Source organism: Pteropus medius, unplaced genomic scaffold (genome assembly GCF_902729225.1).
Source record: "Pteropus medius unplaced genomic scaffold, Ma_sr-lr_union100, whole genome shotgun sequence".
Classification (NCBI taxonomy): Eukaryota; Metazoa; Chordata; class Mammalia; order Chiroptera; family Pteropodidae; genus Pteropus; species Pteropus medius.
In genome coordinates this window covers 14,520,674-14,541,893 of record NW_024352787.1, presented here as the reverse complement: position 1 = coordinate 14,541,893, position 21,220 = coordinate 14,520,674, and the positions used below count along the sequence as shown (strand labels likewise).

Below are 21,220 nucleotides of genomic sequence, written 5' to 3'. Positions count from 1 at the left end.
TGTCAAATAGTTAGGGTTAAGATTCCCCTAAAGGGCTTGGTTCAGCAAACTTCAACACTCTCTAAGAATCTGTTGATTTTACCATACAAGGAAATTTGGTTCAGAAGAAACTTTAAGAAGGAAGGAGCAAACTACCCTTTTGAGTTGCATATCCACCTTACCATGATTTTTTGGAGATGAAGGATTGTGGACAGAGGACCCAAGAATGCTTACATTCTGCTCTGCCTATGAGGTCCCCAAAGGAGATATTTTTAGTGGGGACACTGACAAAGCAAGACAAGCAAAAATGTATTATTAGCTGAAGATTTGGTCTTGAGTACCCATACACAGAGCTCTATTATAATAGGCTAGAAAAGGTGACAGGCTTCTGTCTCCTAAATGAAGTTGGCTTGAATGACCTGAGAGCAAAATGCTCCATTAGACAGGGTCTAATTCCCGTAAGCCCAAAGCAGTGTCAAACATTAACACTGCAATGTGAGGGAAAAGACTAATCCAAGGCCCACAGCCAGCAATAGGAAAAAAGGATATAGAGGGAATTTTCCCTACTGTCAAGTATAACACTGTGTTAAGTCACCTGCCTCATGTTCTGGGCAGGCCCAGAAGCAGAGCTGAACCACACTAGAGGAGAGAGATGGTGGGAAGATGGAGAGATGGCTATGTGGCGGGGAGAGAAATGAGACTACACTCACATGATAACCTAATCAAGTTATGCCTATCAAGGTGAACTCACATATTAGGAAAACAGAAAATCACAAAAGTGTTCCATTGAGAAAATAAAAAGATGTGCAATAATATCAGATATTGTGGTCAAATTAGTGTTCTGACCCCTAAATTTGCATTCCATCTGTATATCCCGATTCATCTTGGTGAGGAGTCAAATGTGTGCTTGTTGAGGGTGGGCTTAGGGAGGAGGCAGAAGTTACTCTACAAGTGAAGAATCTTGTATGTTGGTTACTGAAACACCCCTAAACAATCTCCCTTTCCAATCTCTACCTTCTCTCAGTCAGTCACCCTCACTACTGGCAAGTATTCTTTCCTCTTGCCTAAAACCTTCAATAGGTCCACACTATTCTCAGGTTTTCAAGTCCAGACTTACCGATTGGTTTTTGCTCAAGATGCTTTGCCCTCTGGTTCCAAATGACCTCTATAGCCTACCCTCTTTGCCAAGCTCCCTATCCCCCTACATCACTGTGCCTGTAGTTTCATTGCTCTACTAGTGGGGACATACCACCGAACTTTGTCATTGCCATTCCTTTGCTCCTGCCCTTCCCTCTACTTAGAATGCCTTTCCTACTCAACTTTAAGGTTCATCTTGAGTGTTATCTCTGTAGAAATCCTTCCTTGATGCCCTCTTTTTCTGTGATCTCATAATGCTCTATAAAGACTGCATTTTATGGTAGTTGGTGGTAGTTCTGTTTTTCCCATTACCATGTGGACTGAGATCCCTTATGGTAGGAAACATCTCTCTCTTTTTTTTATTATTTTTTCCTTATTTATATTTATCCCATGTATTGACATACATATTAAATGTTCCATATGTTTGTTGAAATGAATTATTGTAGATATAGCTTCGAATTCTTGCGTACTCTTTTCTATATACCTCTAGAGATTTTTTAAAAACTGGGAACTGAAGGACAAGGAAAGAAACCTTGTCTAAAACCTTACTCTAAAAATTTTTACTATAAAATGGGTTTTAATTCTAAAGAAGCATCACTAACCTTCACAACATTAACATTTTGTTCTGATAAAATATCATTGCATCAAATCTAATGAAAATCTTTATTAAGATTTGTTTTACATGTAATTAAGATAAAGCTTTTTGCAATTTAAGGCAGAAAATACTTTATAACACATATAGAAACAAAAATATCTGAACTGATTACACATATTTTTATTTCATTAATGGAATCATTTGAGATTCATAGTTGTCTTAATATTTTAGTGCAGCCAGGAGTTCTTGAATTGACACTTGTTTCTTGTCTCTGAAGGGTTTTTCAGAGGTTGATAGTATGAGTTCTGTTTACAAAAGTCCAAAGTCCAAAAAGGCACAAATCCTCCTTTAGAAAGCCATGGACGTCACTGAATTGATTGTTTAAAATTAAAAAAAAATAAAAAAAAATGAAACCTAATTTACTCAGCTGTGATTGTTCAATGCTGTGTCTGTGCTGTCCATTTCTGGCCAGTTCTCAGCTAGAATATCTGTAAAGGAAACATTTAGGCTGAGGAGAGGAGAGCTGGAGGGGATCAAGCTCCAGAACTGCCCATAGCTGAGCCCTTGTCATAGCCCAGGTGGGTCTTCTCTGCTCTTAGATGCTCCCATCATCTTTCTATGACCCTTATCAAAAACTTGGGGCCTTTCAAACATAGTCAAAAGAATTCCTATTCTACTAATAAAAAATTTAAATAATAATAACAATAACCAGCCCAGCAAGGAAGTGTTTTAGCCACACAGTATACATGCATCACAAAAACCCTCTATTCCCTTAAACTGAAAAGAAGAAACAGACACAAATTTGGTGGCCATTAAACTGACGGCCACCAAAGTTTTAGTCATCTCTGCTGTCATTTTTGATTGAAACCAGTAGAGATGTATTTTGGCAAATCTATTCATAATTTGTCTTTCTTTACAGGGCTTTCTCTGTAATTGTGTTTCCCATCAGAGAGTCAGTGGAGTTAATGTATTGACAATCTGCTGTGACTGACGACAAATGTCATGTTAACATTTTTCCCCACTCTTCAACCCACAGAGCAATGCTAAAATGACTTTTGGTTTAAAGAATTAAAAGGAAGAACAACTTATTCAGATAAGAAGACCTTCGTCAAAGGTAGGAGTTTATCTTCATAAGAGAAGAGAATTATACCATGAAATTATGTGATTATGTAATATTATTGCCATATTTAATACTTTTCAACCCAGAGAGTAAGATAAAAGACAGAGAGTAGGAATATAGATACAAAAACATTAATCATACTGCTTGTCAAAGAGGATAGATCAAATACGTAGAGTACATAGCAAAGAAAACCAGCCCTTCATATTCTTTCATAGTAACAAGATTTTTCTTTTACTAAGTTATGAATCAGAAAATAGGCAGCAGAATTAAAAGCATTGCTAGTAAATAGTATTTTCTGAAGAAATTAAAGATTCAAAATTATGGGAATCATTTACAAGAGAAGAATTGCCTTTTTGATTCAACCATTTATCAAAAATCTGAGAACATAGTATCTGTACGTGATTTTTCTTGTCTCACAATGAAGTCCAAATAATACAATAGTCTGTTTGGAAAATGTAAATATTACTTTGATAAGTGCTTTCTGCTTTGTAAATCCCTTCCCTACTCCTTGTTTCCCACCCCCACTCTCCACCCCATTCCTATTTATGTCATTTATAATTATCAACTTTAGAAAGGACTCTGCCTGGCCTATGTTGCCTTCTGAAAAGCCATTTATTATAATATTGAACTTCATAAAACATATCTTAGTTGGAGATCTAGAACACAGTTCAGAGACTGTATCTCAACCAGTAATGGCTTACTTAAGGAATTTATGAGAGAGAGCATGATTGTTCAATTAGTCCTTTACCTTGTAGGTTTCATTTGACAAACTCTCATGGACTTTAATTAAGAAAAGAAGATTGTATGCAAGATTTTGAGGTAGTAAAATATTCTAAGCATGTTGTCTCTCATCCTTTGGAATTCTTAAATGGATTCATTCAGATGCTTTTCGTATTTAAGAGGAAATGATTCATGCCTTAGTTGAATTTGCTTCCACTGTGTTGTATTTTATATGACTAACTTGTTCCATGATATTTCAAAATACCACCAGAAATCCCCAAATAAGTAGCCTGGAAATGAAGAATGCTACTTTGTAAATCAAATAACATACATTTTATTCTGCTTGAAGAGTTCTTGAAAAATGAAAATTAGTAAAGATTAATGAAATTGCTGTTAGGTAATTATGATCAATAACAAAAGAGCCTTAATTTGTACAAATGGCTCTTTTAATAGAAAGCTCTCTAAATTAATGTAAAATGACTTATTTTACAATGTTTTGATATACCTATACACACCCCCTTCAACAAGTGTCCATATTTCATAAAATAAAGAATACCTGCAAGGTAAAGCAATGTAATAGTAAGATCCGTCTGTTCTTACAGGGACATGAAAGTCTATATACAAATCACAGTTGTCAGGAACTAGGGATTAGTAGTGGCTGTGTTAAGTGGCCTCCCAATAAAACACCGTCAGCAGTAAGTTATGGCAAGTTCTTCTGTAGGCAATATGTTGTGTCACACCTAGGAAAGATAAAAGGACAGCAAGACCAAGTTCTTAACAGTAAATGGTGATTTCTTCTGAAAAACACATGAAGACAAGGCCAGCAGAGGGACCACCAGGAAGGAGTGCTCCTTTAAGATGGCAGTGACAGGGCTCAATAAATGGTGCTTTCTCACTTGTGAGGGCGCTCACAGGCGGTTTTTAAGGGAGTTTTCCTGGCTGCTTTCATTATTTTCTCTTCTGTTCATTGCATGAGAGTCATTTGACTTAAAATCTCTATCTTCCAGAGCAACAAGTGAAAAGGTTCAGTTCTACTTTCTCAGTACATTCTTCTCATTGATCTTTTTGTCTAGTCTTTTGTTAAATGACTAAAGTGAACTTTTAGTTGTTAGGCACTATTGGAGCCACTAAAATATCTCATTTTATCTTTGTGAATGATTTAATCTGGTTGAAACTAAATACTGAGTGTCTTCCCCATTTCTTTCCTGTGCCTCACAAAGACTCCCTGAAAGTTCTCAAAATTCTAAAGCACACTTGTATTCAGAATGTCCCCAATCTATTCAAGAATTCAGCCTCTGACATTAGAAAGAGAAAGTTTTGTTGTAACTCCCTAGTGTTTTCAGTAGTCTTTCCCACGTCCACTAGGGTGCTGTGGTCTGGCCAGAACTGTGGTTTGTGAACCCCTACATCCTCCTCTCTGAAAAGTGCTACCTGTCTCAATTTCCTGTCACATATAAAAACTGTGTTGACATTCATCATTAATGCTAATGTGTAAATTCTCTCCAAGGAAATCTGCCTTTTACCTGGCTTGAAACACTTTTAGCTAAAATTCAGCAATGGTGGAATTTCAGTAAGCAACCCAAGTGAGGGGAAGGGACAGTCCCCAAATCACCTCAATAACTGGTTTTCTGCTCTGGCTGCATGTGTGTATGTTTGGTCCTGATTGTAACCATAATGAGTCTGAAGAATTATGGCTATGCTGTACCTTAAAGCATGTTTCTTTTTGGCAAGCTATATAACAAGAAAACTCTGACAGATTATAGGAATTATTTAATAATTGTTTTTGGTTGATGGTTTGAAAGTCGTTCTTATTAGAGTACTAACTTTTAAAAAATATGCATACATCTTAGGAATGGTCATTACCATTGACCCTTGAACAATGCAGGGGCACCAACCCTCCACACAGTCAAGAATTTGTGCATAACTTTTGACTCCCCCAAAACTTAAGTTGTCCTTTGGTATCTGCATGGGATCAGTTCCTGGACACCTCGCAGATACCAAAATCTGTGGGTGCTCAAGTCCCCTATATAAAATGGCATAGATCGATGCATACATTTGATCCTCCACATCCACAGACTCCCAACTGACATTTATTGAAAAAAATCTGCGTATAAATGGACCCACACCATTCAAACTCATGATATTCAAGGGTCAACTGTACATTTTGAGTAGATAATAGTAAAAGTGATAACAGTAAAAAGACTATCATAATTAAGTTGATTGTAGGTGTGAATTAGTATTTTATTACAAAGTCCAAATAGGACTACTGTTTTTAATACTACTTAACAATAAAAAGATCTATCAAAAATTTGTCCTACAGCATCATTTTAAAGCTGAGAAGCTTTATCCCATGCTATGTTACACCAGACAAATCTAGGAGACACAAAACTAGAGATGAAAAGCTCATGAATAAAAATAGTTAGCCTAGGAAGCTTAGAACTTACAAAAACCAAGACAGGAGTCTAAATCTGAGCAAGGGATATTCACCTCTTTATTGTTTTACAATGGATGAGGTATTTTGTCATTTAGAACAGCGATCGCCAACCTTTTTGGCACCAGGGACTAGTGCTCCTATAAGAATCTGAGGCTAGATGATCTGAGGTGGAGCTGAGGCAGTGATGCTAGTGCTGGGAAGCAGCTGCAAGTACAGATGAAGCTTCGCTGGCTTGCCTGCTGCTCACCTCCTGCTGTGTGACCCGGTCCCTAACAGGCCACGGATCATACCAGTCCACAGTCCAGGGGTTGGGGACCACTGATCTAGAAAATCAGAACAATCTTTTCTCATACTTACTGACCTACTCTCTCTTCACCCTGACATGTGCCGAGGGTGGCCACACCTCTTGAAACATTAGCACACTTGGACAATCCCCCCACTGTGATCATGGCAAACTGCTTCATGAAATGACTGCTCCCTACTAAAATGCAGTATTCCTGGAAGCTGAATGAGAAACAAACATTCTATTCTTGCATCCCAGTGTACTGCCCAGCTTTCCATTTCTATGTGGAGTCAGAGGAATACCTGTGACCTGTGGTCAGATGAAAGCATATTAAATCTAATGTACAGAGATTCTGTAGGGAGGTTGAATTATAATACACTTCCCAATATTTAGCTCTGAGTTATGGCATCCATGATTGGGATGCCTTTATTTATTAAGTCCTTTCTGCCCCTTGCATCCTGTCCTTGTAATTCTTATGGGACACAACCTTTTTTTCTCTGGAAACCCACCCTGTCCCCCTCCCACTATTCTGGGCTGTTCATTTTGGTAGCTGTCACTGAAGGCTCAGAAAGAATGGTTGAAAGGTATCTGAAAAAAAGACATCAGCATGCTTTCTTAGGAGATCGTAGTGGGAGATGGGTAATTGTGCAAAGGTGAGAGAGTGAGAAAGGTGGCATCATGTGTCTGTGGCAGCAACAATTAGTGCTAGGAGTCAGTAGAGAAATCTTGCAACTTTCATGCATTTCTCCTCTTTCCTCTCACTGTAGTCTAGTGGGGAGAAATATCTGCTTTGAAATTGGAAGGAGAAAATTGCCTGAGTCACTCCGGTAGAGGAAATGTGTAGCGACTTAGTAGTTATACACCAAGGGCTGATGTGGTGATCTTTGCTAATAGCTCATTGTAGATACTTAATAGATCAGATTTGTTTTCCTCTGCTGCATTTTTGGCTTGTAGTTTTAAAATATTTTCTAGAGTCACTAGAATAAGAGCTGGTGATGAGATAAGGCTAGCTCAGTGGACTATAGGCTTTAATTTGGGGGCTCACTGTAATGACTAGAACTCTGCCACCAGAGAGAGGAGTCACTGCCTTGTGACCCTTGTTCCCAGCAACTTCAAACTCTACTGAAATAACTGCCCATGAGAGGAAGAAACTTATTCAAAATGATAATTATAAATGGTATCCCTTATTCATTCGGAATTATAATTTTTATGTTCAGCCTTCTCATGACCAAAATCAATATTTATTGAGTTTTGTGCACAATAACCTACTAAGTGAGATATTCTAAGTGTTGATAATACTGGAAAACCTTAAATATTCAGGTCCACATAACTGTACACACAAAGGTAGAAATGTGTAGCTAGGTTCTGTGGGTTCTTTATCAGAGCCCTTCCTTCCAGCATCTGGACATTTCATCCTTGGCTGCTTTTGGAGGGAGTCAAATCCTGACAGGAGGGTTATCTAGGGAACTACCCAGGAGGAAAATGATGCCCAGTGTGGAGCAGGAGGCTGGCCCAGCCCCTGCTGATAATGCAGTATGTTGCTGTCACATCTGACTGCATACACAAATAGATGCTTGGACTTTTTTTTTTTTTTGCTTTGTTTTGTTTTATTTTGCCTTGATTTGTTTTGTGAGGAAAAGAAAAGAATAAGAAGAAAGAAACCTCTTGAAAGAATTCAAGTTTTCATATCTGCAGAAAGCATTTCTACAGCTTTTGTCAAACTTAGCTGGTCTGTAAAGCATCTTTGTTTCTGGTTGACTGTTGCAGAAACTAACTTCATAAACTAGTGCAAATTCAGGAGAGAATAATTTTTATTGAAAGTGTCGAGTAGGAGAAGGTGCATGGGGCTCGTCCTGAGAGAGCTTTGTTTCTTGCAGCATGGTGGAAATTCACATTCATATTGCTGCTTTGTGTTCGTTAGCATGCATGGCTAAACAATGCAGCATGCCAGCCATCATGACAGTGTTGATTAATGCATTCCTCAAATGTGTTGATTAATGTGTTCCTGCGATGCCTCCTTAAGCTGCCACTGCACCTGAGGTGTGCGGGATGTGCCTCCTCACTGGCTGCTGTGTCGCTCACATGAGCCCATTTGCACATGGGTCTTCTGTGTGTATATTTCATACCGTTGCCTTTATAAGTAAAACCGTACAGATCTAGGACAGTTATTCCAGAAATGTTCTCCTCTCGCAAAAGTGTTCTATACTAAAATGTAGCAGGGACTCTATACACTATGAAGTTTATAGAAGGAATGATCTAGCTAAACATAGACTCTTGGTGCCATCTGTCTGTCCTATAGATGATCCTCCCCTGGCTTTCATTTTTGTTCATTTCAAAGTTTTTGTAAAAAGAAAAGCTGAAAATACTTACTGAGTTCAATTTTCACTGGAATAATACAGGAAGAGATATGCAAAAGGGCTGTCCATTAGGCACTTGGTAAACTTGGCATCTCAGATGGAAACTTGCTTCTCACAGAGGCAGGGATTCCTCTGTCCAACCAGGGCAATTCCATTTCTAGTCAGCTTCATCCAGTGTTATAACTTGCTATATTATGAATTCCCATTAAACCACACGTTTTTTTGTATCTTGTTTACAGAAAGGCTGATCTTGGTGGAGTTCTGCTTGGCTAATGGTTTGAAAAAGTTGAGAATTTGAGAATTTTTGTTTAGTGTCATTTACTTGTTATTTGAGACAGGAATTCTACTGCTACTTTATAAACTTTCTGACCCTAGGAGTCTCAGCCAGTGACAAAATGAGAAAGCCATGTTCTAAAATGTTGATAGAAGAACAAAGCATGGAGGAAATGATTCCTTAATGCTGGGGTGATGGTGTTGCTGCCCCAATGCCTTTAGGCTCCAACTATAACATTTTAACAGAAAAATGTCTTAACACTGGAAAAAGCAGAGCAAACAAGTTCATCCTGAATGGCAGAGAACTTTGATATGTTAGAGGACTATGAAACTATTATATAAGCAAGTGGTGAAGTCACCAATAGTTATCCCATTTAATTATTGGATGAAATTAATGGCATTCTTATATTTTCAAGAATAAGACTTGAGTGAAGATTTTTTATTTCATTTAAACTCAATGGTGATAAAACCATTCAAAGGTCTACTTTGAAGTGTCATAGACTACATGCTTCTGTTATTTAATTAATGATATCTAACTCCAAATTTATTATTACTTTAAATTGCTTAGTTATGTCTGTATCCCAAGGAATAGTTGTGGAAAATAAAAAATAAAATATTGAATTACCTCCTTGGCGTTTGTATCTTTAACTTCTCTTTTGGAACTCAAGATACACAGAATATGTGTTTACATCATTATAATACATATTTGATGTGGAAGACATATAGGGGAAAATTAATATTGTTTGATTTTCAGAGAAGCTTTAATTATACAATATGTTTAAAAGAGAAATGCACCAAAATAACTGTCTAAGAGGGGTTCACATTTGTGATTAGACATGCATTTTTTTGGTTTGCTTGAATTCTGCAAGAACCGAAGGGGTAAACAAAGAGAAGCAGCAAACATGATTAATCTGTGTTTCTGCAAAGCTTTTCCTACTGCACTGAATAAAAGCCTTGCTGACAGAAGCTGTTAGCCTAGTGAAGGAAAGGACATAGGAACGGGTTATGAAAGGAGAAAATGGAAGGCAAAGAACAATCCATGTAGAGAAAGAGCACAGGGGAAATGGTTTCTGCAGGTTTCTATTAATTTTTTTGTCAGTAAGCGCAGAGAACACGTAGTTAACATAGTTTCCTAAATGGCTTTGTTCCCTGAGGCAAAACAAACAAACAAACAAACAAACCTGAGAAAGAATTTGATAAATATAACTAGACAAAACTACCATATTAAAATTATTCAAAATGTGGAAAAGTTCCAAGTGTGCTGTAAAATATTTCTTCATTGTATAACATTTCCCTCTTATAGAGACTCTAACTACAGATATATTTTAATATAAAAAAAATTTTATTTGTTCTGCAAAATAAATTATTTGACAGATATACATTTTTGAGGTCCTTTTTTAAAAACTTTTTTTTGCCACAGAAGAGTAGGAAAAAATAAATACATTCTAGACAGCCTCTTGCACTTTCCTGGGTACTTAGTTCATGCTGTGTAAATATTTGTTGAATCAACAAATATTTTTTATGTACCCAAACCAGAAGTCAGCCCTCAGGAAAACTTTCTCCTTAATTTTTTCTGGGTCCTCCCATGTGTTGCTGATGGTTGTTGGTCACTCAGAGCACCTTTCTAGTGAATTGATAGACATTTTCGTTTTCCTACAACCAAACCTTTGAACATTAGGATTTTTGTTCAGTAGAACAACCCCTAAATTCAGTGAGGAAGTGTATTTTAAATACCTACATTATAATGGACTTGCTGAATCTGTCCAAATTATGTTTATTAGTGAAATGTAGCTGCCTTGCTCCAGTAATTGATTCAACAGACATAAAAATGGCATGGAAAGATCTTTATTATAAAGAGTAAATAATTAAAAGACTTTCTTTTATAAAACAGATTTCCTTCAGCTGAGAGTCAAGTAGAGTAGTCACATGGCAGTAGTCACGATAAATGACTTATGAGATCATTGCCAATACTGGAACCTAGACTCCCACCACTTTACCGAAAATAAATCACAGTTTATTCTAGAGTTATTTGAGTTTCATTCATACAAATAAAATACTAACTTATAGAACCTACAGTTAGTGCCTATATGGTGACCATCTTCATTAATAAATATTATTGATTGTGTCTTATATAGAGAGAACTGCAAGAGGTTCTAATAATGCAGTCTGCATTAAAAGATATGGTTAGTGCCCTTTACTCTTTAGTTATACTCTTTAGTTATATTTAGTTATATTTACACTCTTTAGTTATATTCATGTAAGTCGACTGTTTACATACTATTGAAACCTTACTGTCAATACACTTTGAGTATATCGTTATGACTGAAGGTGGAGAAATTAGAGATGCTTTGAAGGCAGATTGGAGAGTGTTGTCTGAGCCAGAAGTTTGAGATTAGTGTAGGATTCTACTTAAGGATTTTAAATAGAGGAGTCACATAATTAGGTCTGAGTTTAGAACAAGTACCCTGGCAACTGTATGCAGAACAGATGGGTAAAATTGGAAGCTAAAACCATTAGTAGGCGAGAGATGATAAGGAGCAAGAGAGCTTGACTCAGAATCCTGGCAAAGGGGCTACAGAGAAGGAGACAGTTTAGAGTATATTTCAGTGGACTTACATGCTAATTGGGAGTGAAGAATGAGGACAAGCAAGGCTTGACCTCTGGCTTTAGAGACTGTGTAGATTGATGGTGGTGTTACTACTAGAATACAAAATGCAGAGGGCTGCTTTTGAGAGGAAGATAGAGTTTTGTCATAAATAACTATTGCTGTGGTAGATGCATGAGTAGTGAGATCCCAAAACTAGGAGAGAGGCTCTGGGAATGGTAAGTGGAGAGACCAGGAGTCAAGCAAGCTGCAGCTGGAGAACAGAAAGGCCTCTTGCCTTCCATCATTTTGTTCAAATTTAGCTGAGCTTTTGTCTCATTATTTCATGAACACAATCTTAGTTGAGACATCTCTGCTGTAATTGAGTTCCACCGCTGGAATTTAGAAAACTGGGCTGGCAGCATGATAACTGATCATCCCAGGTTGTCCTTAGAATCAGTAAACGTTATTGAAGTGGGGTGGTTTTCCATGGACCACATTCAAGGAGAATTAATGCCATCAGTCATCTCCAAGAGAAGAACTGTCTGTGGAAACCAAAAAGTCAAAAACTCTTATTAACCTAGGGACCTAGAAAGTACACGATTTAGACTGAAATGACATTTTCAAAGAGTGACCTAAACAAAGAAAATTTTGCCAAGGGCAAAATGAAGGAAAACAGTACATAGCTTTCTCAAAGGTCACTGGAAACATTTTTTGAAGCAACAGCATGGGACAATATGTCATTATTACTAGCCAGACAAATTTGAGTTTAATGTAATGGGAAAGAGCTGCATTGTTTCTGTTCCTGTTATGTTTGTAGTTATTTATTTTTATTTATTTATTTTTGTCCTATGGTCACTATTTGGAAAGGATGATCAGTTAGATACATTCCAAATGACTGAGGTGATATTTCCATGAATCATTTCCATTTTAATAATTATTTTAGATTTCTAGATGAAAGATGGCTTAACCCTAGGGCATTTGCTAAGATGAATCACAAGTCTTAGAAATTGTGTCCTAACATGATGCATTGGCTATAGAGGGAATTCACATGTACTTATGGGCAAATTCTGGCATAATTAATGCTCCAAATCATAATTTTAAATGCCCAGATCATAATTTATATTCATAAATTTTTTATTGTGAGCTCCTAGATATTTCCTAATCAAAACTAATACTGCTGTCCATTCATCTTCTATTCAATCAAATGGAAAAGGGAAAAAATGATCAAATTTCCATTCTACTTCTCATGTACATAAGATAAACAGGAAAAAAAATCTCCATATTTGACTTGACACTCTTTTTCTTTATCCCAGAAACATGGGATGGAATAGTAAGGAATAATGTGGTTCATGCCATAGGGGCACCCTACTTGCTTCCAGTTAAGTCTTGTTGTTGCTAATGACCTCCCAGATGCCTGGTACCAATTCTTTACTAGTTTCTGTTGTCCTAGCAGTCATATTGGTGATCCATGTGAGCCATGGAACCTATTTTCTGGAGAACTATCTAATACTTTCTTTAATTTCTATAAATGTCGTCTGTGGAAAAACCTTTCTGGTTTGTTTTTTACATTTTACTTGCATTGCTTTGAATCTGACTGACATATAACACACTTTGGCATCTGAAATAAAATTGCATTTATCATCTGTCAGTAATTTGCTTCCTGATAAAAGGAATGGGAATGTTTGTTAGGATATACAATGGCACTATTTTTAAATTGTTCAAATTAGAATATTTTGTAAATGATATTAGAGAGTTCATTACAATTTACATTCATTTTCTTATCAAAATTATCTTTTTTCTTAGCATTATCTAGCTGTGCCTTATAGATTTCTTTACTGTAATGAAATGTTTTACCTCTATTTATAGAATATAGAGAATCATACGCATTTTCCTAATTTATTTTTATAAAGAATTATTTATAATGAGAATTTATGAGTTATTGAAATCTAGTTCTGTGGAAATATATATTCAGTATAAGTCAGATTTGTTCCCTGAATAAGGTGTAAAGTAAAACAGTTCACTTTTTTAAAGGTTTCTATTGCTAAGTTATATTATTTTGATCAAAAGTATTCGAATTAGAAAACATTCTTTTTTATGATTGAGCCTCTGTTGATTCATAAAACATTTTAGTGCCACAAAATCAGCACCATAATTTTAATCTTGTAATAAGAAAAGAAAATGAAGACACTCAAGGTTGTAAAGCCAGATCTGATACAAATTTTGCCTGGTCCCTTTATTATTAACTTGAATTTCCTCCTAGCCTGTGTGCCCCACCAGGGTAGACATTTGCCATTCTTTGTTGGACTGCTCATTTGCCTCATTCCTATTTTAGTGTTGTCCCTCGTTTAGCACTATGTGGAGGCAAGTTATTTTCTCTAAGGGCCTCAACTTAGCCAGGGATGCATTTTTCTTACACTACTGTTTTGTTGACACATGTATGACATGATGGCCTTTTTAAAAAATAGATATTTGTTGTAAAAATAACATCTGGGATCCTCTAAGGCTGTATTTCATAAAGACAAATTAGTTTAATTTCATATAATATATCTTAATGTCTTCCCAATGTTGATGGCCTTTCTTCAATATTTAATAAGGTAAAATTAACATAGTATAACAAGAACAACTGAGAATAATCAAAATATGCCCGAAGCAGTATTTTTATTTTTACTATAAGGGTTTTTCTTTCTTTCTTTCTTTCTTTCTTGAGAAGGATTAGATTTGTATGTAGACAGTAATGCCTTAATAGCAGAACCTAAATGTTCTCAGTGATACCTACTCTGAAACCCATTATGTTCTACTATAATAAAAGTTACCATATTTGAGGCTTACTATGTACCATACATGTTCTGAGCACTTTACATGTTTTACCCATGTTATCCTCACAGTAACTGGCTATCATCCTCATTTTATAGATGAAGAAATTGAGCTACAGAGTTAAATACCTTGCCCATGGACACACAGCTAGTAAATGGTAGAGCAGGGATAAACCAAGTTAATCTAATTCCAGAGGACATGTGCTTCACCACCATGCCTCTGCCTGGGCAAAAGATGTGCCCATCAGCATACTTAATTTTTTAATAAGGAAATCCCTTGACCTTGGGAGTTCCGGTCAATGTACTATGTGTATTTGGCAAATATGTTTGGATATGGAAGTCAAAGCTATTACCCTGCTGCTCACTCACATCAAATAATAAATCTAAAGGCTGTCAAGGTTTTTACATTGCTCCCATGGTTCTAAATATCCCTTCTGTGTCCATGAACATTGTGTGGAATAAATGGATGCTACAGAAAGAGAAAAGATATTCTAGGCCTAACAATAACACAGGAATAAGTCAGGAATGCCTGCCTTCTACAAGGTGGTATGACAGCAGTGTTGGCCATTTTTCTTACCTTATTATATCTGAAAAAAAAGTTTTTGGAATTTTACCATCAGTGTGAATTCCTCAGAGGTATAACATTTGTCCCCATTAATAGAAATAGTTACAATTAAAGCTTGCTTTTCCTACCTTGTCACCACCTTGCATCTGACTTTTTCCTCCTAGACCTCTTCTATAGAAATCCAAACCATGATTTATACACACAAAATTTCAAAGGCAGATAGCTGCCTACTACTCAGAAGAAATAGCCTAATAACAGCTTTAGATGTGACTTCTACTCTTTTTCCTGCCCTCTTCCCACCCTAACCTAGTGTTTGTGTTTTATTTTATTTTTATTTATTTTGTTTGTTTGTTTTAGGGAAGGCAACCCTTGGTTGACCTCACAGATTGTAAGGACCTTGTCAGTTTACAATCCCTTATTTTTTTTTATTATTTTTTATGCCTATAGTACCTGGTCTTACTAGGTGGTCTCCCATTCAAGTACTAACCATGCCCAACCCTGCTTAGCTTCCAAGATCAGATGAGATTGGGCTTGTTCAGGGTAGCATGGCCGTAGACTAGTGTTTGTGTTTTAATAGAAGAATCTGGAAAATAAATGGCCATGAAGATCTAAAAGAAGGAAAAATAAAATCCTATCATTAGATTCAAGTAGTAGAATTCTATGCAGAAGGTTTCTCTTTTTGGATGGGGAGCCTTATTCCACGAATGCCTTAAACCACCACATACTAAAAACTATCCACTTATGAATCGCCTGTCTACTTAGATGAAAATAATTTCAGTGATGCCTTCAGACACTGTTCATAATTAATATGTACTTTTTTCTTTAAATATGATCATTAGTAATAAAGTATGGCTTTGCAACATGAATTTGTATTTAAATTTGTATTTAGTTTTATTATCTTCTTATTATCAAGTGTTGCATTGTGGATATTATAGTTTCGAATTTAAAAACTTACTTTTTCTTTACCCTAATTAAGCATATACAGAGCCAAAGCCCTTAATCTGACCTCACTTTTGTTCCTCTCTCCAACTCTGCTCTCAATACATTGGCCGCCTTGACGCCCCTTGAAGAAGCCAGGCACACCCTTACCTTAAGGCCTTCGCACTGTGGTTCCCTCTGTGTGGAACACTCTTCTTGCATATGTCCCAATTGCTTGCTGCCTCTTCTTCAGGTCTTTGCTCAAAAATCACTTTCTGGTGAGCAAGTGTACCTATGCATGTACACACACACACACACACACACACACACACACACACACACCTTGGAACCCCTACCTCCCTCTCTAGTCCTCTGATTTTATTTTTTCCTCCATAATACTTACCACCTAACAAACTATACAATTTACTGTTTATTTTGTTATTATCTGTCTGCCTTCACTTCATTATAAGGTCCACAAGGGCAGGAAGTTTTGTCTTACATTCATTAATGTATTTCAGCACCAGGAATACTGCCTGGCATATAGTAAGTGCTTAATTTTCTCAATGAATGAGCCAATGAACGAATGAATGTAGACTTCTGAAAATGTTAAGTTTCAACCCTTTGTCAGATAATGTCATTAGCTAAATAAATTCTGCCTTACTTTTTTGTAACGTTCTGACTTCTCTGGGTTCAGAAATGTCATAATGTAGTACTCAGCTTACTTAAAAATTCTGCCAGCAGGAAGAAAGGGTATTGTGGATTCCTGTTGTTAAATGCAGAGGTGGAGTTGGAAAACAATCAAAAGAAATGTTCCTCATTTTTTTGGAGCAAATGAACAAATCTAGCATTTGTTTTTGAGAGAACAAATGCTCTTCACAAAAAACAGAAACTGTTCCCAAAATCTTTGAAGTGTGTCACTGATTCTTTAACCAGAAATTGGAGAAGCAAATATTCCAGTGACAAATACAGGCTTTGTTGGGATGAAAGCTAATCATAAGTTTACAAAGACTGATTGGGCATTTGGCTTGTGACTAATTCCTGGCAGTGACACAGAGAAGGCTCATAACTGGCCCAGCCGCATATATTTTAAGTAAAGACCCTGTCCTCAAAGAAGTTCAATTTTTTTGCCCAGTATTTTCATTTGGATTAAAATAATGCATTGCTTGAGATATAACTAACATTAAGAATTCTGCCAGTCACAGCAGTTTCTATAATGGTTGAGGGAAACAGATAATTTAGGGAGAGGGATTATCATTATTTGTTTCTTAGCAGTTCCCCGTTGGCAATAATTCATTTAATTTGTTAATTGTAAAAGCACAAGAAACCATATGAATCAGAACAATGTTCCTAACAGTCTCCCACTTGCTGGGTCTGTGTTTTCTGGTACAAACATTGAAGTCAACTTATTTCCTATCAATACAGTAAAAATCTTTATCAACCCCCAAGGCCTGCCCTTGATGCATTCATATAGTGATTTCAGGATGCTAGGAGCCCGCCTGGCCTACTGGCTAATACCTAAACTTCTGCTAGAGCCCGGATTTCTTATTTAATTCTATATTTATTGAGCTGCTATTGTTGCAGTCACATATCAGATGTGGGATTAGCACTGAGTTGTCTAATATCCTCTCCCATATGCCAGAGACATTAAGCTTTAATCCTTGCTGAAATGAAAGCTCTGAGGTCACACCCACATGTAATGCTTTAGTGGCTGCATATTTTAGCTCTTTCCAGGGTACGATATCAGGATACCGAATAACTGAAGGTAGAGAGAAGGGCTAGCATCTGTGTAAGAAAAGATATACGAGTGGAAAGTATAATAAAGAAACTTTCCCAACTTTAAAATTGTAGAGACTCAGCCTTGTCCACAAGTTATAAGCATAAAAAGATGCCAGTCGCTTGAAAATTGGTGGTTCTCTGAATAGTTGCCCTGTTTTTTCCATCCTTCTTAAGACCTTGAGGTGTGTAAAAGTGCAGTAGGCAGAGGACAGATTTCCATCCGTAACCATGCAGAACAAAGAAATAATCTTTGTTTCTTGCAGATAACCTCTGGGAACTCTGTTCTAGTTCAGGTACACTTCTTCAGCAGGTACAGTGGAGCCCTTTTCAAATAAAGTCGTGTGCAGAATCCCAATGTATAACACAGAGAAGAGCTAAGCTATTCTTTAGCCCCTCCTGTTAAGCCTGTGCTCAGTGCCCTGAAGAGGCTCTGCCCCGTGAGGCTGTACCGTGGCACAGGAGACACTGACCTCAGAGGTTCCTTGGTGGTTGTTACAAATGCTGTCCTCTATCCACAGAAACAGGGCCAGTTCATGGAACATGGAAGAGTAACTTTACCACTGTGGACCTTGCTTTCTTCATTTGTAAAATGGGAAAACTTTCAGTTTTGAACAGGTGTAAAAGAGTTAACATATGCAAAGGATCTGCAACAGAGTAAGCCCTCAGTAAGGAGTAGATATTTTAAAAATCCCAAATGATACAGAATAATTTAATTTGATGGGAGAAAAAATGGAAAAATCAGTAAATTTAATAAGGGCTGAAAAAATTTTTGAGTCTGGCAATCATTTAATCATTTTTTCTCCCTCTCTTAACCCCTGTTGTGATTAATAGTTCTGTCCCAAATTACATATGTATAGTAATTGTGCCCCTTTTTGCTATAGACAAAAGTTTCTTATGTCTGGTGATGCAAATGTGGATTTAAGGGTTGCTAATATTATAATGAGCCAGAAGTTAATGAACAGAAAACTTAACAAGAATGGAGCAGGCAACTTGGCACTAGAGATGGCTTCTGAGCAGGAAGTATAAACCAAGCATGTCCAGAGAGGGGAAATAATTCAAAAGACCAGAAGAGTGGACTGGAGGAGGGGCTGCTTCTGGGCTGGCTGAGAACATATTTGACCATGACCTGAAGGAGAAATACAAGTGCAAGTCCCACTCTTTGCACCAAGAAAATGGAGTTTAGGATAAAGTACCCATGTACTTTCCCATTGCACAAGTAGTCTGTGTGCCATTTACCTTAGCCCTTGACTATATCTATTTTATCTTGTTTATTCTTGGTTCAAGTGTATTAGCTCTATTACCCAGATAGGTTATAGATTTCTTCAAGACAGAGACAGCATCTTCTGCTTTATATCTCTCTCCCAAAGGTTGCCACATGGCAGGTATATTTGTATAAGGCAAGGTACAGAGGAAAACAGAAGCTATTTTAGGTATTTTAAACAAGGGAATGTATTAGAAAGTCTGTAGCTGCCAAAAAAAAAAAAAGAAGCGGGGGGTGGGTGTTGGAGGAGCAAAAAGGAAGAAGAGGTGATACCTAGATCAGAAGCAGCAAACATCCCTGGGCTAGAGCCCATGAACTTACTCTCCCTGTTGCAAGTGGATTGGAGACACTTGCATTTGATTCTGGATCTACTCCAGAGGTGCTGTGTCAACCAGAGTTGGAACCATTAAAAAAGTGCTGGTCCTTCCTGGGCTGCTGGAGTGTCCAGAACCACACCAGCCTCATTGCTACTACAGCAACTACCATCAACTGCCTCATTTTCAGTTGAAACCAAGAATCTTGTCTTTATCATTCTTTCTTCTTGCCCACCAGTACCTCCAGTTAGCAGAACCAAATGAAAAGAACTGGTAAAGTAGTGTGGAATTTAATTTGCACTCCTCACCCAGCAGTATAGTGGGACAGGTGTGGGACTGAGAGATGACAGATGAGTAATTATAATGGAAAGAGCACTCAATTTAAAATCAGAAGGCCTGAAATCAAGTCCGTATCTAACACTTACTAGTTATGTGATCTTGTACAAGTTACTTAACCTCTCTGAGCCTCAGCTTTCTGGCTAGTAAAATGAGAGTGATAATAGAACTGCCTGAGCTGTTTGGAGGAATAAATGAGATAATGCATATGGAAACCATTTAGAAATGATAAAGTTCTGTTTGAATGTTATCTAGGTTACATGGACCTGTTAGCAATGATCAAATTCACTGCTTATGAGACAATCATAAGGGCTTTTATATAAAGTAGAAAAGATTTCTGCCAGTTTTGCATTCACTTAGACTTCCTTTATGATACAGGAGAACATTACTAAATTGGGGGAGATGTGAGATCAGAGATACTTGTCAATTTAGCAGATTAAAAACAATTTTTTAACAATTCTCTTTTGATGGGTCACATCCAAAGATAAGCAGCTGAGCCCTCTTAGCAGCAGGAAGGAAGGACAGCTAGCTTTGGATTACACAAATGAACTTATTAAGAGGATTTATAAAGCCATCTAGTTAATCAGAAAGGAGGGGAGTGAAAAGAGCCTTTCTTAGCCAAGCCACGATTGCCTGCTGGACAATTAGAAGCACAGTTTTCATTATACTGTTGTAAGTCCTCAGTTGGGGTCAACCATATGAGTTAGGATACAGCTGGTGGGTCGATGCAGTAAGGCTGTTAATTAATCACAAGGGGTTGGAAACCGAGGACGAGGCATTCATACCCTTCGATTTCGAATGGCCCCCGTTCCACTGCATTGACCCGCATTTCCTGAGTTGACCTCTGTTAGATTTCTGTGAATTGTAGCATATTGAGTCCTCATTCACAAGTTGCCAGTGGAGTTGTTTAGGCAAAGCATTGATTTTGGCCTTGACTGGATGAAGATTAGGTTTAATTTCTTTCAGACATTTTAGAGTAAAATGCTAGTTTAACCAGTGTAGAAAATTTGGTGGATTTAGCTATTTACATGTTTTACAATAGTAATAATAACAACAACTAATTCTCTTCTAATGCTTTTTATGTGTCAGACACTGTTCTAAGCACAACCACCAACTCGGCTAACTTCATAGTAACCCTATGAGGTAAGAACTGTGATCCCTATTTTTACACATGAGGAAATTGAGGCACACAGATTTTAGGTAACTCGCATAAGTCAGTCAGTAAGTGGGGAAACAGGCTTTGAACCCAGGCCGGGCTGGCTCCAGCGTGTGTTCTTGACCACTGCCTCTCAAATACTGAAACTTCTTTCATGTCTCTTCTTGGTTGGTGACTATTTACCTAACTACATTTGGCATGTTTAATAATAAAACTTCTGTGGATAAATCATAGTCTTGAATGAGCAGTCAAGTCTCAGACAGAGATTGCTTCAGCGTTTTGTGATTGTCCTTTCTGACTTTGATAATTATGTATTCAATACTCTCACTTACTGAGAATTAAAGTTTCTAAACAGTTTCTCCACAAATAAAGAAATTTATTACATAAAAGCATAAGAACAGGCATCTGGTACCAAGAGAAACTTGGACACATGTTTTTCGGATAAGGAACCCGTCTGGAGGAGACAATGGCTACTTAGTAGCGGCACTAAGGCTAGACAGCATCTGGCCCTCCACGCATTTCTTTATCTTGGAACCATAAAGCAATTTTACATCAGTTGCTATCACTTTAAAAACAGTTAATTTCATATAAAAATT

The 21,220-nt window shown here is 37.1% G+C and overlaps 1 protein-coding gene and 1 pseudogene across 1 annotated transcript in view; one reads left to right on the top strand and one right to left on the bottom strand.

Annotated features, from left to right (window-relative positions):
- NRCAM (neuronal cell adhesion molecule) overlaps positions 1 to 21,220 on the top strand; it is a 258,892-nt gene that overhangs the window by 127,021 nt on the left and 110,651 nt on the right. Inside the window, 1 exon segment of the mRNA XM_039849322.1 lies at positions 2,748 to 2,825. The gene's annotated coding sequence lies outside the window, so the exon portion shown is untranslated.
- On the bottom strand, positions 15,302 to 15,420 carry LOC120591933 (uncharacterized; annotated as a pseudogene).